We start from the raw sequence: 18378 nt of genomic DNA, 5'->3' as shown, positions 1-18378 counted from the left end.
TGGTAGAGCAATTAATGTCATTCAACAATGTTTATTGAGTGTAAGGTAGAATTGAGGTTTTAATTTTTTTTTAATTCGTCATCTTTTTCATTATTTATTTATTTTTAAATTTACATCCAAGTTAGTTAGCATATAGTGCAATAATGATTTCAGGAGTAGAATCCAGTGATTCCCCTACATATAACACCCAGTGCTCATCCCAACAAGTGTCTTCCTTAATGCCCCTTGCGCATTTAGTCCATCCCCCAACCCACAACCCCTCCAGCAACCCTCAGTTTGTTCTCTGTATTTAAGACTCTCATATGTTATGTCCCCCTCCCTGTTTTTATATTATTTTTGCTTCCCTTCCCTCATGTTCATCTGTTTTGTATCTTAAATCTGTTTCACATATGAGTGAAGTCGTATGATATTTGTCTCTCTCTGACTAATGTTGCTTAATATAATACACTCTAGTTCTATCCACGTTGTTGCAAATGGCAAGATATCATTCTTTTTCATTGGTGGGTAATACTTCATTATATATATGTATACCATATCTTCCTTATCCATTCATCTGCTGATGGACATTTCGGCTCTTTCCATACCTTGGCTATTGTTGATAGCTCTGCTATAAACATTGGGGTGCATGTGCCCCTTTGAAACATGTGCTAGGTGTTTTAAAGAGAAACCTAATTGTTGTAAAAATATGCTTCTCAAACAAAATCATAAAGTTAACACAACTCCACTCAAAGTATCAAAGTTTTAGGGGAACATTATGAAAACATCCATAGGGATGTTAAAAGATTACTAAAAAAAAAAAGATGGGGAAAAAGTCTCTTCAATAAAAGTTATAAGGGGAGGTAAGTCAAAATAAATGTTAAATTATATCATGAGGAAAGAGCTTTCAGTCATTAAATCTATGTGACTAAATCCAATGAACATATTTTTGGCTCTCCTCTAACATGCCCTCTTGGTAGATTTCTTGAAATTTCCTTTTCTTCGGCTGGATTTCATCTGGTATTCTTCCTTCCCTAGCTGCTTCTCAGTTTCCTTTGCACTCCCACAATATACCACCCAGAAATGAAATGTTGGAGTTCCACAAGGTTTAGTCTTTGTAGCCATCTTCCAAGGTGGCTTAAATGATTCTTGTCTCCTGTGTATGCCCGCCCCCACACTGAATCAGGGTTGACTTGTGCGATCACTAAAATACCAAACAAATGACAGCCTGTGATTTCCAAGGTCATAAAAGATACTGCAGTTTCTGCCTTGACCTCTTGGATCACTTGCTCTAGGAGAAGGCAGTCACCATGCTATAAGGACACTCAAAACAGCTCTGGGGGTGGGACCTGAGGTTTCCTGCCAAGAGACAGCACGAACATACCTAATTGCTCTCCTTGCCTCCTGTCTGGTGCTCTCCAATCATTTCTCTGCATTACAGTGCAAATATAACCTGTCAATCCTTGCTAGAGCCCTTCATGGTTTTATATTACTCTGAGTATAAAAATCAATAGTGTAAATATCCCTGCCCATCTCTCTAGCCTTATCCTGAACTGTTCTCTTCCTAAATGTCGTGCTCCAGCAACACTGACCAGCCTTTAAACACCTATGTTCCCTCTGCCTGTAATTTCACCCATCTTATCTTTTAATTTTGCCAGTTTAAATCCCCTCATCCTTTAGATCTCAAGCATTGCTTCCTTGATCCCCTTAGTCCTTGCTAAAAGCTCCCATAGGACCTTATTCATATCCTTACCAGCATTTAATTCACTGATGAGCTATATAACTTGTGTATTAATGTTTGTCTTCCCTATTAAATTCTAAGTTACATGAAGGTAGGGACTATGTTTTTCTGTTTTTGCCTATTATTGATATCGCAGCACCTATTGTAGTGCCCTCCTACAGAGCAGGTACTCATAAATACTGTTTGAATAATTTAATAATTTAAAATGCAGGGCTAGCACAAGAATGAGAAGCTCATTAGAGACAGTCCAAGAAAACTTTATTATCGATAAGAATTATTATATGACACCCACAGCTAACATCATACTCAGTGGGGAAAAACTGAGAGCTTTTCTCCTAAGGTCGGGAACCAGACAAGGATGTCTACTCTCACCACTTTTATTCAACATGGTACTGGAAGTCCTAGCCATAACAATCAGACAATAAAAACAGATAAAAGGTGGGCACCTGGGTGACTCAGTTGGTTAAGCACCCGACACTTGGTTTGGGCTCATGATCTCACAGTTGGTGAGTTCAAGCCCCATGTTAGGCTCTATGCTGACAGTGCAGAGCCTGCTTGGGATTTCTCTCTCTCCCTCTCTCTCTCTGCCCTTCCCTCGCTCACTCACTCACTCACAAAATAAAATAAAATAAACATTTAAAAAAATTAAATTAAAAAAAACAAAAGGCATCCAAATTGGTAAGGAAGAAATAAAATTTTCACTATTTGCAGATGGTATTACTATACATAGAAAACCCTAAAGACTCCACCAAAAAACTACTAACACTGATAAATCAGTAAGGTTGGAGGATACAGAATCAATGTATGGAAATCCACTGCATTTCTATAATGAAGCAGCAAAAAGAGAAATTAAGAAAACAATCCCACAGGTGTGCTATTTTGAAGGGGCACATGCACCCCGATGTTTATAGCAGAGCTATCAATAATAGCCAAGGTATGGAAAGAGCCGAAATGTCCATCAGCAGATGAATGGATAAGGAAGATATGGTACACATATATATAATGAAGTATTACTCACCAATGAAAAAAAATTTGCAACAACGTGGATGGAACTAGAGTGTATTATACTAAGCAACATTAGTCAGAGAAAGACAAATATCATATGACTTCACTCATATGTGAAACAGATTTAAGATACAAAACAGATGAACATGAGGGAAGGGAAGCAAAAATAATATAAAAACAGGGAGGGGGACATAACATATGAGAGTCTTAAATACAGAGAACAAACTGAGGGTTGCTGGAGGGGTTGTGGGTTGGGGGATGGACTAAATGCGCAAGGGGCATTAAGGAAGACACTTGTTGGGATGAGCACTGGGTGTTATATGTAGGGGAATCACTGGATTCTACTCCTGAAATCATTATTGCACTATATGCTAACTAACTTGGATGTAAATTTAAAAACAAATGCATAAATAAAATGTAAAACAAGATCCCATTTACAATGGCACAAAGAAATAATAAAATACCCAGGAACAAACTTAATCAAAGAAGTGAAAGACCTGTACTCTAAAAGCTATAAAATACTGATGAAAGAAATTGATGATGACATCAACAAATAGAAAAACATTCCATACTTATGGGTTGGAAGAACAAATATTGTTAAAATGTCTATACTACCCAAAGTAATCTATAGATTTAATGCAATCCCTATCAAAACACCAACAGCATTTTTCACAGAAGAATCCTAAAATTTATATGGAATCACAAAAGATCCCAGATAGTAAAAGCAATCTTGAAAAAAGAAAAACAAAAGCAAAGGTATCACAATTCCAGATTTCAAGTTTATTACAAAGTGATGGTAATTAAAACATGACATGATGCTGGCATAAAAACAGACACATAGATCAACAGAATAGAATAGAAAGCCAAGAAATAAACCCACAATTATATGGTCAGTTAATCTTTGATAAAGGAAGAATGAATATACAATGGGAAAAAAGTCTCTCCAATACATGGTGATGGGAAAACTGGACAGCTACATGCAAAAAAATGAAACTAGACCACTTTCTTTCACTGTACACAAAAAATAAACTCAAAATGCATCAAGGATCTAAACATGAGACCTGAAACCATAAAAATCCTTGAAGAGACCACAGACAGCAATTTCTCTGACATTGGCTGTAATAACATCACTCTAGATATGTATCCTGAGGCACGGGGAACAAGAGCGAAAATAAACTATTGAGATTACATCAAAATAGCTTCTGCACAATGGAAACAATCAACAAACTAAAAGGTAACCTACTGAATGGGAGAAGATATTTGCAAATGACATATCTGATAAAGGGTTAGTATCCAAAATGTATGAAGAAGTTCTGCAACTCAACTCACCACCACCCCCGCCCCGCAAACAAATAATCCAATTTAAAAATGGGCAGAAGACATGAGCAGACATTTCCCCAAAGAAGACATGAATGGCCAAAAAATACATGAAAAGATGTTCAACATCACTTACTATCAGAGAAATACAAATCAAAACCACAATGAGATACCACCTCACACCTGGCAGAATGGCAAAAATAAAAAACAAGAAACAAGTGTTAGCGAGGATCTGGAGAAAAAGGAACCTTCGTGCACTGTTGGTGGGAATATAAACTGGGTGCAGCTACTGTGGAAGACATTTGGAGGTTCCTCAAAAAAAATAAAAATAGAACTGTCCCATGATCCAGGAATCGCATTACAGGGTATTTACCCCCAAAATACAAAAACATTAACTCAAAGGGATATATGCACCGTTATGTTTATTGCAGCATTGTCTACAACAGCCAAACTATGGAAGCAGCCTAAGTGTCCACTGATAGATGAAGGGATAAAGAAGATGTGAATATCATTCAGCCATAAAAAGAATGAAATATTTCCATTTGTAACAATATGGATGGATCTAGACAGTATTATGCTAAGTTTAATAAGTCAGAGAAAGGCAAACACCATATGATTTCATTCATATGTGGAATTTAAGAAACAAAACAAATCAGCAGAGGGGGAAAAAAAAGAGAGAGAGAGAAAGAGAGACAAACCAAGAAACAGACACTTAACTATAGACAACAAACTGATGGTTACCAGAAGGGAGGTGGGTAGAAAGATGGGGAAATAGGTGATGTGGATTAAAGAATACCCTTACCATAATGAAAAAATAATAATAAAAAATATTTTGGAGATATTTCTGTATAAACATGTAAAGATATTCCTCATTCTTTTTTGTGGCTGCAGAGAATTCCCTGGCATATATATACCATGATTATTTTAAGCTAGTCCCTTAATGATGGAAACTGAGTCAAAGGATATATGCAGTTTTAATTTTGTTAAATGTTGCCAAACTTCCCTGGTTTTGTTTTATCACACACAAAGCAGTCTTCATTTCTTCTACACATTAGAAACATTTTCAATTACAGTTCTGTTTCTCTAAGGTCCACATCAGATAGGAAACCGCCAAAAGCACAGAAAAGCTGGGTTGGAAAGAATCCCTGATAATTAGGTACCAAGTGAGAGTTGAACTAATCGTTGAACCAATTTACACTCCCGTTAGCAATTTATGGATCACCATACCTTCAACAGTGTAGAATATTATCTACTTTTGGATCTTTGTCAATCTGACAGATGAAAAATGGTATCTCAATGTAGTTTTAATCCGCATTTCTCTTACTATGGATGAAACTGAACATCTTTTCAAACATTTAAAAGCCCTTGAATTTTCTTCTCTGAAAAGTCCAGTCTTTATCCATTTTTATATTTGGTTGTTGGTTTCATTCTTGATTTGTAGAAGTTCTTTATACATTAAAGAATTTTGTCTTTTGTGTATGATATGGGGTGCAACATTTTCTGCCAGTTTTCCATTTTTCCTTTGCTTTTGGTGTTTGCTATTGTTTTTCCACCCCAAAAAAGGTTAATTTTTATGTAATCAAATTTATCAATTGTTAATATGTTAAAAAGTTGCATGGAAACACATAATTCACTTTACTTGTTTAATTAAATGATCTATGTAAGTGTTCACTTCCCAGAAGCATTAAGAAAGCAAAGGCGTGGAGTAGAGGGAGAGTAAGTTAAGAAAAAGAAATCTCAGGACACCTGGGTGGCTCAGTTAGTTGAATGTTTGACTCTTGATTTTGGCTCAGGTCATGATCCCAGGATTGTGGGATTGAGCCCTGTGTTGAACTGTGCGCTGAGCATAGAGCCTACTTAAGTTTCTCTCTCTCTCTCTCTCTCTCTCTCTCTCTCTCTCTCTCCCCTCCTCCCCTCCTTCTCTCTCTCTCCCTCTCTCCCCCTCTCTGCCTCTCCCCCTCTCCTTCAGCTCTCTCTCTCACACACATACACACACTCTCTCTCTCTCAAAATAAAAAATAAAAGAAAAAGAATCTAAATAAATAGAACCCCAAAGATGTTATTTTTCTATTTAAAAAAGTTTTTCAGTTTATTTATCATTTTTTAGGGGAAATAGATATTTCCACCTTACCTACTTCCTCTTGCTTTTGCAAAAGGGGCAGAAACACACACACACACACACATACACACACACACACACACACCACAAAAACAAGAGAGGTGGAGATGATGAATGGATAAGGGTTTGAAGTTGCCAACAGGAGCTTAGGATGAAAAGTTTGAATCAGTAGCTTCTTAGAAGAAAGAGAATGAACATCTTTAGATCCATTTATTTCTTGATTCTGGACTTGAAATTTGTGGAAGGGCTGCATACTTCTGGTAGAGGGGAGGATCCCAGGAAAAGCGTTAACTATGGTTTGTTTCTTTTTTCTAACAAGAGAATCCAACAATGGATTTTCTCCCTCATACCCCAAATTCTAACTCCCAACCCTTTCTCTACCTCCTATAAACTTTCTACCTTTCTTTAGTCCATAGTTGAAAAACATGAGAGCCAATTAGTGTTTGTTACCATCTTTGCTGGTAACTCCCACATCTACATCATTGGCCATAATATCTTTTCTGAGTTGCTGATCTCCACCCAAACTCATATGTCCAAAATTAGTATGTCCAAAACAAACCTCATAATTATTAGAGTAAAAGCTATTCCTTTTTCCTGATTTCATTTTTTCACCTAGAAAGTACTGTGAACTGTGCTGTTCCACTCACCACTCTATCAATGACACCCAATCCCATCTGCCACCTCTCCCATTTGGGGTCCAGAATTATGTTCTATCACTGGTCTACAGTGTGCCCTCTGTTCCAGCCTCCAGAAACTCGACTATAGGACCCCAACTTTGTTCCCATCACCTGCCTCCTGGATCTTCTTCCCCCTCACCAACTGACTGACTGTTGAATAGGAAACCTCTTCGGTGCTATTTCTTGTGCATGTGTCCTCCCAGCCCCGAGTACTGCCCTTGATTCCTGAGAGCCATGGAGCAGTTTTCTACCATTCTTTTCTTCTAGCTGCTTGTTTTAAGTCCTTTTTAAAAAAGTGTGTATTTATTTATTTTTAGAGAAAGAAGGAGAGAGAACAAGGGAGGAGAGAGACAGACAGAGAGAGAGAATCCTGAGCAGGCTCCATGCTTTCAGCGCGGAGCCCGATGTGGGGCTCAATCTCACAATTGTGAGATCATGACTGAGCTGAAACTAAGAGCCAGAGGCTTAACTGACAGCCGGCTAGGTGTTCCTTAAGTCCTTTTTATGTGATTCCCCCTCAGGTCCCCAATGCTGCCAGCTGCTCTGTGAGACTAACCAGGTTGTCTGACCTGGGGTCAATTCTGTATGACTCGTACAGAGTCACTCCCTGAAAGGCCACTTTCCCTACTTTCCAGATTTTGTAGTTTCTGCATCAGTCACACGAACCCCACTGCTCTGGTCTGTCATCACTGTGCTTTGTGAAACTGCATCTCCTCGTAGCCTTTCTCAGTGTCTGTGGCACTTTTGTAACCTCCTAATACTAGAGTAAGTTTTTTTTGCCAAAATGGTGCCCTCTAGATTTTCTGCACCTCTCAACCTGGGAGAATTGGGAAACTTTCTGCAAGACTGTCTCCCTGGTCCTCTACATTCTTCTCCTGATGTCAGTTTTTCTGGGTTTGACACAAGCCCATGAGACACCCTTTAAAGCCTCTGACAGGCTATGCCATGTCCTTTCCAGCCCACTTTAGTTAGACTACATCATTGTGAGGCCACCAGCTCTTCTGTTTGAATTCTGTCAATCTCCACCTGGCCCACTTCTGGGTGGAACCTGGACAGTATTGTCACCCTTTTCCTACCTTCTCCCCCCACATCCCTGGAACTGGCTGTTTTCTGTGAAAATGGCAATGAGCAGGTTCAGTTTTGAACTGGCCCTGAGGAGAGGGGTTAGGAGTTGTGTGGGCAAGAGGCAGGGATGACAGCCATTGGAGAAGTGAGAATAAATTTTCTTCTTTTGAATATTTTTTGTATAAGTAATAAATGCAGTGGAAACAAACAAAAAGTAGCTTGGAGGCAGTCTGTAAGGGAACTTATATGCCAAATTGGTAATTTGAATTTTGTCCCAGAAGCAGGAGAAAGCCAATGGAACCTTTCCAAAAAAAAAAAAAAAAAAAAAAAAAAAAAAAATTAACATAATTAGATTTTTAAAAATAGAAGGTAACTCTGGCAATAATGTGAAAGTTAGAGACCAGATAAAAGGTTTCTGAAGAATCTAGGAGGAGTTGATGGGGACTGTACATAATCAGGGCTGCCCTTTAGGTAGGGAGTTAGAAATTCAAGACTCAAGTTCAGGAATGAGAACTCAACAAACAGACCCTGGAGACAGACAGTTGCCACATGGAAAACTGTTGTCTGTACTGGGGAGATTACTAGGGACTGCCACTGTAGAGAAAGTATGTGGAGTAAGGGTCAAGGGCGGGGGGGAAGTCTGAGAAAACATCGTCACTTGAGAGTCAGTCAAAGGATAAGGAAAACCACTTTGCAGAAGGAGCAGTAGGAGAAGCAGGAAGGAAACCAGGAACCTGAAGGGTTTTGAAAACCAAAGGACAAGAGACTTTGGAAGAGTGGGAGGTGGTCAACAGTTTCAACAGGTAAGGAAGGTCAAATAGGATCAAGAATGAAAATCTGCCAGGTAGCAATTAGTCTTTCAAGAAGTGTGGTGAACTAGGATGGAAATCCGTTGGTAGCTGTTGGAAAGGTAGAATGGCAGGAAAGATACTAGAATGAGGGATCTTCACAGGATGAGTTTCTTCCCTCCAAGGAAATGGAGAGGTGGTGATACCGAAGAGAGGAGATGATTAATGGAATAAGGTGCTGGAGGGGTAGAGAAAGGAGAGAGGAACAGATGAAAGACATACATCAATGGCAGAACCACAGGACAGGAGCCTGGGTCCCTGATCATAGCAGAAATGTTTTACGAGCTATAGACAATTACCTCCAAACTCTGTTTATGTGGAAAAGAAATAAACTTCCAGCTTGGTATTTAATGCTTCCTGTCATAAGCAGACAAACGAACTCCTAACTGATACAGGAGAGAAGGGAGTTCAAAGAACAAGCAAGTACCTCTCACAAGCATGAAGACATGAAATAGCACAGTATGTTCTGAAGACAAGACCAGTCTGCAATTGCTAGACTATCAAATGTGAGAGAGGGAACAGTAGGAAAGGAAGACGAAAATGTAGACCCAGGCTGTGAGGAGTTGAGACTGGATCCTATGGATAAGAAGTAGCCACATGAAAGGATGTTAAACAAAGAAATGGCATGTCCCCCATTTCAGCTTTGGATAGATTCTTCTTATGGCAGTCTGGAAGGGGCTGATGTGGAGGCAAAACAGGATGTAGGGAGAGTGCTTAGAAACTTCTACTAATAGTCCTGGTGAGAGATCATGATGCCTGCACGGGTGCAGTTATGGAAGGGTTACAGAGGGATGGAGAGACCTGAGAAATACTCAGGAATTAAATCAATAGGAATTGGTGACCAATAGCATGGGCAAATGATTCAGGGTGAAGCCCAGGTCTCTATCTTACATTGCTTTTCTCCATCCTCACTGTTAGTATCTCAATTCAGGCATGCCACTACCTCATATATTCATTCAGTAGATATGTATTGAGTGCTTTCTCTGTGCCAGGTCCTGCAGATACAATGGTGAACAAGACAGAAATGGTCTTTGCTCTCCCAGATCTTAAACAGGAATACCACTGCTGAAAGCTTCATATGTGATATCTCATTTAATCCTCCAAATACCCTTTGATGTAAGAATTACTATGTTCCCATTTTTCAGATGAGATAACCCAGTCTTAGAAAGTTTAATGATTTGTTCAAGGTCATATGGCTAGCTGGTAAATGGTGGTGCCAGGAATCACATGCAGATCCACCTTACTTTAAGGCATGGTTTTATTTTGTTTTGTTTTGTTCTGTAGGCTCTACACCTAATGTGGGGCTTGAACTCACAACCCCAAGATCAAGAGTCACATGCTCTATGGACTGAGCCAGCCATGTGCCACCTAGAGCCATGTTTTTAATCACTTGACTATGTTCTTTCTCATGCAATTACAATGAATTGAATACTGTAACAAGAAGTATGGTGGTTTGGATCACTGCAGCCTCCCAACTGGACATTCTTTCTGCATTTGTATGTTTCTAAAGTGCAAACTGGGGAGAATGGTGGTACCTCCTCTAATTGAGGGCACTTGGAGGAAGAAGATGAGGCTCTGCATGGAAGGTGATAGATACATTCAGGCCTTAGATATATATTGATTTTGAGATGGCTCTGAAACATCCAAGTGGAGATACCCAGCAGTAATGTGACAGACAAGTCTGAAGTTTGGAGGGAAGCAGGGTTGGAGACGAAGCACTTGGCATCACTTGTACTTATAGGTCAGCTAAATTAAGGCAATTACTGGGACTCTTCAGGGGCTCCTAGAAGAGGAGCAGCCTGCTGAGAAAAGGGCAGGGTACAGGCTTAAAGAGAGTGGAGTAGATTTAGGATAATTGATTAGAGAAAAAAAGAATTCACCAAGGGTACTCAACTTAAGATAATTAAGTTGTATTTAGGGTTAGAGAGAATGAATTTATAGTTGATATCCATCTGCATGACTGAGGGATTTTCTCCAGCAGCAAATAACCAACTCAAGAATAGGAAGACTTGCCAAAATTTTATTATTTTACTAGTTCCTTTCTTTTGTCTCACTCTGATTCAAGACCTTGCCTGTGAGTTCCCAGAGCACCCTGATTTTACCTTTGATCTGCTAAGGAACACTTGACCTATCAGGTTCTATTTAAGTCCACCTCCCCTTTGGACTTTGAAATCCTCAAAGTTCTTTGAGACTTTGAGAACTCCAAAGTTATTTTCCTTTTGAAATCTGTTTTTTATTGTTTGTATTCCCTATTATGTACTTGTTTTATCTCCATGTTAGGCTGCAGAGTCTCTAAGGGGAGGGACTGTGATTTTGCACAGTTCTATAGGAGCATCACCGTAGTTCAATGCCTCAGACACAGTATTTTGTTAAACATTTGTGGGACTGGATTGACTTTAATCTGGAAGCTGCAGTGTGAAAACTAACCAACTACCTAATTCTATCAAGCAGCAATTTTTAAGACTTGGCAATTTTATTTAGACTTGGGATAAACAATCCCCTCGTCTCAGCCTTCATTCTCTGTCTCTCATTAAGAAGTAGCTAGGACACCTCCACCAGGTACATAACATTTTGTCTTTGGAGTTTGGACCCTACAGGCAGCTCTCTAGGCTCTTTGACCATGGATAAGCTACTCAGCATTTCTGGGTCTACTGAATCTCAGCAGTTTAATAAAACTCAGAGGATTGGATGTGATGATTGCAGATATCCCTTTCTGTTCTAAAATCCAAAGATTAAAAAAGAAGTGACCGGCACCAAAAAACAAGTAGATAAAAATCAAATCAAATCAAATCCAAAGATTTCATGACCCCCCCCCCCCAGAAGACCTTTAAACCACACTTAAGAATACTGCCTTATAAAGCACAATTAAAACATGGGTTCCAAGGGAAATAAGTCAGAGACACAAAAACCACTATGACTTAAAAAATATGTGGAATCTAAAAAAAAATAAATGAATGAACAAACAAAGAAACAAAAACTAGAAACAGACTCATAAATACAACTGAACAACAGAACAACTGATGGTTGCCAGAGGGGAGGTGGTTCGTGTGATGGGCAAAATAGGTGAAGGGGATTAAGAGATACAAACTTCCACCTATAAAATAGATAAGTTAAAGGGATGAATAGTACAGCATAGGAAATACAGTCAATAATATTGTAAGAACTTTGTATGATGACACATGGTAACTACACTTTTCATGGTGAGCATTTCATAACGTATGTAATGGTCAAATCACTATGTTGTACACCTGAAACTAATATAATACTATATGTCAACTATACTTAAATTAAAAAACACATGGGTGCCATGTTTCACAATTAGAAAATGTCAAACAAATCCTTATCTCTATAAAGTTGGGCTACAATGAACTTCCTTTAATCCTCACAGAGCACATTGCCTCTAAAATGAAGACACTGGCATTGTATATTTAATTATTGCTTTGACCACTGGTTAAAACATTTAATAGATGCAAGATGTTTTTCAGTGGTAGATTTATCCAAAAATCAAATAAAAGGGCACTGTTATTCACTTTGCTAGTAAAAAGACAAGAAGGCTAGAATGTGAAACACCATCTCAAATCTCATGTGTACCTTGGATAACATTTTCCTTTTTTTCAGATTAGAAATCAAAGAGTGGAAGTGACTTACTCAAGGTTATAGATGTACTAAATGGCAAGGCTGGTAGTAGAATCCAAGGCTTCCAGTCATATGCTTTTTTTTTTTTTAAACAACCAAATTGGTCAAAAATCTCCTGAAAGACAAAAACAGATGAAAGTGAAATGCCAGTTGATTGAGTTTAAACAGAGACCCCACTTTGTTCTTTCCAGGTTCAATAATAAACAATTCCAGTGATTAGCATGAAGGGCTGGCAGATGAAACATTTAACTCCTAAACAAAAATATTTGTATTTTTGCACTGAAGTTAGTAAATCAATTGTAAAAATTAAAGTAAATGGAAAATAAAGAGAATTAACAAACCCAGAATTCAATTTTCCTTCACTCTTTTGGAAGACAGAAAAAAAAAAAAAAATCCCTGCGGTTCCCTTCATTAGCAGGCAGGGTGGTGAGTCCCATTGTAAATCCCACTTATAAAGGCTCATGGCTACCTGCAGAGCCTAGGAGTACCAATCACATTAGTGAAGACACCAGATGACCAAAGGAAGCAGTGAGGGTCTGGGAAAGCTAGTAAACAAAAGGCAGCATTCCAAATGAATGCCATTGCTAGAGACTGCATTGTAAAATGCCTGGATTTGAGAACCCTAAAGCAGATTAGTTTAAGGCAACAAAAGATTCAAACAAGATACAAAGAACCCATTTTGACACATTAAGAAATTGTCTTCATTAGATCATCAGGTGCTTAAGTGTAATCATTAAAAAAATAATAATAATTCCATTTAAGTTGTGTTTCAAGAAGTTGTCCTGGAAGAACGGGGACTTAAACATGGTTCTTGAATATAACATGTTCATGACCAAAATTAATGAACTACATATGCTAGCCTTTTTCCCTTTTAATCTTCCTGACATTTTAAAGCCCTGTAATGACTTTAAAATTTGTTATACACACCATTTCAATGGACCACTCTGCCATGAGTACTGCTACTTTAAGCACCAACTAGAAAAACTTGAACCTTTCCAATCTTCCACGTTGTTGTAATACTTTTAAGTATGAATTGCCAAAATGAAAAGCAACAAAACATCAGGCCATGGTATAATTTCCTGGACATGTTCTATCACCTCCTGTGCTTATTTGGCTGTTGTCACAAAGTTTAGACTCAAATACAGTCTAGATGTTTAAATTTGAGAATGTGGAAGTAAAACCTTATTTACTTCCATGTGAAGAAGGCTGATATTTGCTGCTGTTTGTTTTCTTTTGTTTTGAGGGTGGAATTAGGGAATTATGTTCAATAAACTTAATAACTGCCAACATTGTTTGCCAGTTTTATTCACTAGATATCCATAGTGCTAGGCTTAATAATGCTGATGTGAGGTAGAATTACTTATTGAAAGTCCTGTAAGAAGACATGGTCACTGACAATATGTGTAATATTAGATCAAATGGCCTTCTATTCAACGTTAGACCATCAATCAGTCTGAAATTTTACAAATGTATTTAAAGACCCTCTATCAATAGCAGATAAGCAGACAGGCAAAAGTGGTTCTGATCATTTAAACAGTCCTAAAATTCTATAAGCCAAACTTGAGGTATAATAATGAGAACCTTTTCCCGTAACTTGTATTTGAAAATTAATTTCTCATCATACCTCAATTTGATAATCATCCCTCACCAAGAACAAAAGTAGTTCAGCTCCCACTTTCCCTTTAGAGGTACTCCCATTGTTTTGTCAAACCCTAATAGGGTCATAAGCAAGGCTTCACTGACACAGAAGGAAACAGTTCACAACTAATGAGCTGAGGTCACCTGCAGCTTTTAAGGCCAGGTGAAAACTTTGACTTCATTGATGTTCAAGTGGAAAAACATTGGAAAAGTACAGTGAGTATGAGCTAACAGTTTTCTGGCCTCACCTCTCCCCTAGGCTTAAAAATTATATAATGATAATAACATTATAATAAGATTAAAGTTTGTTCTACTATTTATTTAAAAATATAATCAATCACCCTTGTTTGACAGAGGCAAAATGAAGTAGAAAAATAAAGACACTGGTGGCTGAGCCACATTTCAAGTTTGCAATAGCAGATGAGGGGCACAACTCTCATTGCCCACTCCCTCAAACCCTCATAAATCTGTGGCTTCTCCAGCCTTTTCAGTTTTGTCACATCGACGGTGGCAGACATATGCCCTATCAAGTCAGTAACAGTATTTTCTCAGACAGCTCCTTATTTGCTGACTGCATTCATGGAGTGTCTCCTTTCATTGTCTCATCTATCCCTTCCCTCTCCCCTTGGCAGCTCAGAGACAGGACCAAGAACTGCCTGACTTGCGAGCCCCTAAAGCAGTGAAGACAAGTGGTGTGGGGGTGATAAATCTGAGTCAGATCATGCTCTAATACTTTGCAATCACGTGGCTTGAGGCTAGTTATTATCTATAAAATGAGAATAAGATTTCCTACCTCATCAGGTTATAGTAGATGGTGTATGCAGAGCACCTGGCATGTATTAGACATACAATAAATGTTAATACTCTTCCTTATAGAAATCCCTAACCACAGGAAGAATTATGCTTTTACAGAGTGTTCTTTCATGTATATTATCTCAGTTAATCTTTGTAAGATTACCACACTCAGAAGTAGCAAAGTACTCAAATGCATGTCCTCTGATGCCAGAACCAACTTTTTTTCTATTGGGCTACTATGTGAGGGGCTGTGGTGGTGGAGATCACATCATATTCCTATATCATCAATGCCTGTGGATAGGGATGTGGAGCATGGGCTGAACTGGGAGGGATCTTAGAAGTAAGTAAATGAAGCAAAAAAAAATACAATCAAACAAAACCATACCACTTGGTAGGGTAACTGCCAGAGAGAGAAACTGCCCTTAGTGTTTATCAATAAAGTATCCTTTATGGTAAAAAAAGAAAGAATGAAAGTGAAAAATAATTATAATGTCCTGGGTGCTAGATCTTTATAAGAATGTGATTATATTAAGTTGGTCAAAAAAAAAAAACTTATGAAAATAACAGACCTAAGAATATTATTTTAGTCTAAGGTTGAGAAAGCTTTCCTAATTGTCATTAGATGCAACCAATATCTAAATTAGTCAAAATTTCCTAAAGTACCTCAGAACTATGAGTTTTACTTTTATACACTTTTACTTCCTTTAATCCACACAATAACATCTTGAGATATACATTGTATTCATTATGAGAATACAGACAACAAAAGATTGAGTGACTTATTTGAGAAAGTTAGCACTGCTGTTACCCAGACCTACATCCTTTAAACCCTACATGTGTATTTTTCAAGCTAAGTCACATTATGTTCTCTGCAGTAACAGAAAAGAATATGTGAAATGGTCTAAACTGTAATCAAGATTGTTAATTAAAACTCATGAGAGGAGTAACAAATGTCAGGTTGGTTAAACATGAGTTTACATACACAGACTGTAAATATCCTACTTAGAGACTTCTGAGGTCAGAATGATATCCATTGTTTAGGTTTGAAAATAAATTTTTAAAGTCATTCCTGGCCTACTACGGAAGCCAGACTGAAAGAAAATGGGATTCCTAACTCATTCCAGTCTGATTATATACAATCATATTCTGACTTTACTATTTGCATTTTTTTAACTTAAAATTTTCTAAGAGAAATTTACAGCTTAAACCAGAATGACAACTTTTCACCCAAGGATATGATCTTCACTCTCTCTTATTACTTTTCATTCTATTACCTACCTAGAAAAATCTTTGCTGAGAATCAAAATATAAGGAAATTCCTAATTAATGGAGTTGAGATATATGAACCGATGGCATGTAAATTGAAAGACAAAGTGCTCTTTATTTGGGGATAAAAAGTGAATAAACTAAGAAGAACCCTAAAAAAATCTGCATGAAGAAACAAGTCACCAGAGCTATGGATGCAGATAGTCAACATTCAGGAGAGATGGAGTGGGTCAGTCCTGCCAGTTTGGGTGCTCAGAGAGGCTCTTTTTAAAGTCACTGCTAGTTGAATAGTAATGGTGGTGGTGGTAGAAAGTGCTGAATGATAAATCAGGACATCGTGAGGAAGAATGGAATGGAAGTTCCTATTTGTTTCAGCAACTGCTATAGCATGGGTTATATTTGACCTGAATGTAACTAAACAGAAAATCTGGCTGGAATTACTACTGATTTTTCTTGATGAAACCAAGGTGCCCATTGAGACACTGTTAAAGTTTCGCATCATTTACATCAGTGTTTCTCACAAAGTCTAGTTCAAGGACTGCATCTGAATCACTTGACGAATGGTACTCACCATGGAGATTCCTTATCCTCTCTCTCAGAGATTTACGAGTCACTAATTCTAGATAAGGACTCAGGAATCTGCATTTTGAATACCCCAGAAAGTGTTGCTAGATTTAGCAAATAGACAACGCGAGCCCCAGATGATTCTATGACATTACAGTTGGAAAATCACTTATTTGGAAAAAAGAGGGGGAGAGGATCAAAACTGTGTATGATTGTTAAATGGGATGCTTATTTATAACAATTAGCCATACATATTAAAAAGAAAAGAAAGAAACCTCACTGTCTGATCCTAGGACTGGCTCCTTGACTACTCTCTGCTTCAATCTCTTCCTTTGGAAAGTGGAAACAAACCAATGATGATTCCTACTAAGCCCCCTGCCACTCTGGTTATGCTCAAAGAAGGTACCTAAAAGCACAAGAGAGTTAGAAAGGCCATTTTGCCACGACAACAGCAACTTGTTACTGGGATGAGTACTGTGTACACCTCCACCACTGTTTAGATGCCTGTGGCATTTGACCTTTACCTCTTCCTCTGAGGCCGGCCCTAGCAGGGAACGAAAGCATCTAAAAAAATGGAACATTGCTTATCAACTAGGTTTTTAACTGTTAAACCTAACTTCTCTAGGTTTTACATTCCACTCCCCCTTCCCAAAAAGCTTCTAACCAAGCTTTAATGGTAATTGGATTCTGTGTTACATGACAAATGTGTATTAGAAGAACATTTAGAATGTTCAACTCTGTAATAAGAGGCATCAAGCCTGTGAATCCTGGGGTAAAGAAGACTGCAAATCATGCTCCCATTTCACAGAAAAGTTAAACAGAAAAATTGCAATATTATTACGTACAATTATTAAAGTAGTTCACTAGGGAAGAGATGTCAGAATGGAGGGGAGTTCTGAGAAAACGACACAGGAGCATAGAAGGGTGGAGGTAAGGATAGAAAGACATATGGGGAGTCTGCAAAGGTAAATTTTGACGATTAGTGGTATGCTGGTGGTTAGTAAATGCCAGTGTGCCTCAGAATCATGGTATGGCTGTCTGTGACATCCTTCTCTGTGTTTTCAAAGTCAGTGTATGCCATAAAGGAAAAGTGAAAAATTAGTCACATTAAGAAGAGCTCACACACAAATAAGTATAATCTGACTTGATGTAAGGAAGACCCAGCAGACTTTGTTTGCTTATTCAAGTTTTCTGCTGTATTGCTGGCATAAGGTCCTATTGTTTCTTTACTACTAACAGATATATGGGAGGCTGGGTCAAACATCATCTGATATCATTCTCAATATGAGGGCTTTGTTTCCATATAATGATGTTCTTGGGCTGTTAAAATCGGTCAGGGTCTTTCCTTATTATAGTTAGACAAGTCACTTTACCCAAGGAAGGAAGACACCTGATTCACATGACCAAGCATAGCAAAGGGAGCATGTGAACTTTCAACAAAAGAGGAAGCTTTATACCAGATGTGAAAAAGTAAAGTTTATTTTTCCATTTAGCTTGTTTATTTAAGTAAGAAGGAAGGAGACAGCGGCTGCTTCCCATTCCAAACTACTCAGGGAATTACTTTTCTTTCTTCTTTATAAATGAACAAAATTGGCTTACTGCAGTTTCCAGAGAGATCTGGAAAGGAACCAAGTCAGTAATGATTACATTTCATCTGTAGCTAGTTTAACCTTTGAAACCTGCCAATCAGCAGACAAGACCAACAGGGAAGGTCAATGCAGCCTTGCCCAT

The 18378-nt window shown here is 38.1% G+C and overlaps 1 protein-coding gene across 6 annotated transcripts in view; it reads right to left on the bottom strand.

Annotated features, from left to right (window-relative positions):
• GREB1L (GREB1 like retinoic acid receptor coactivator) overlaps positions 1 to 18378 on the bottom strand; it is a 287968-nt gene that overhangs the window by 169836 nt on the left and 99754 nt on the right. For all 6 annotated transcript variants that reach the window (XM_045041740.1, XM_045041743.1, XM_023241804.2 and 3 more), the window contains one exon: positions 12397 to 12499. The gene's annotated coding sequence lies outside the window, so the exon portion shown is untranslated. The remainder of the gene's footprint in view (positions 1 to 12396; positions 12500 to 18378) is intronic.

This window comes from Felis catus, chromosome D3 (genome assembly GCF_018350175.1).
Source record: "Felis catus isolate Fca126 chromosome D3, F.catus_Fca126_mat1.0, whole genome shotgun sequence".
In the NCBI taxonomy this organism is placed as follows: Eukaryota; Metazoa; Chordata; class Mammalia; order Carnivora; family Felidae; genus Felis; species Felis catus.
The sequence above is the reverse complement of the archived record's forward strand: the minus strand, read 5'-3'. Positions and strand labels throughout refer to the sequence as shown.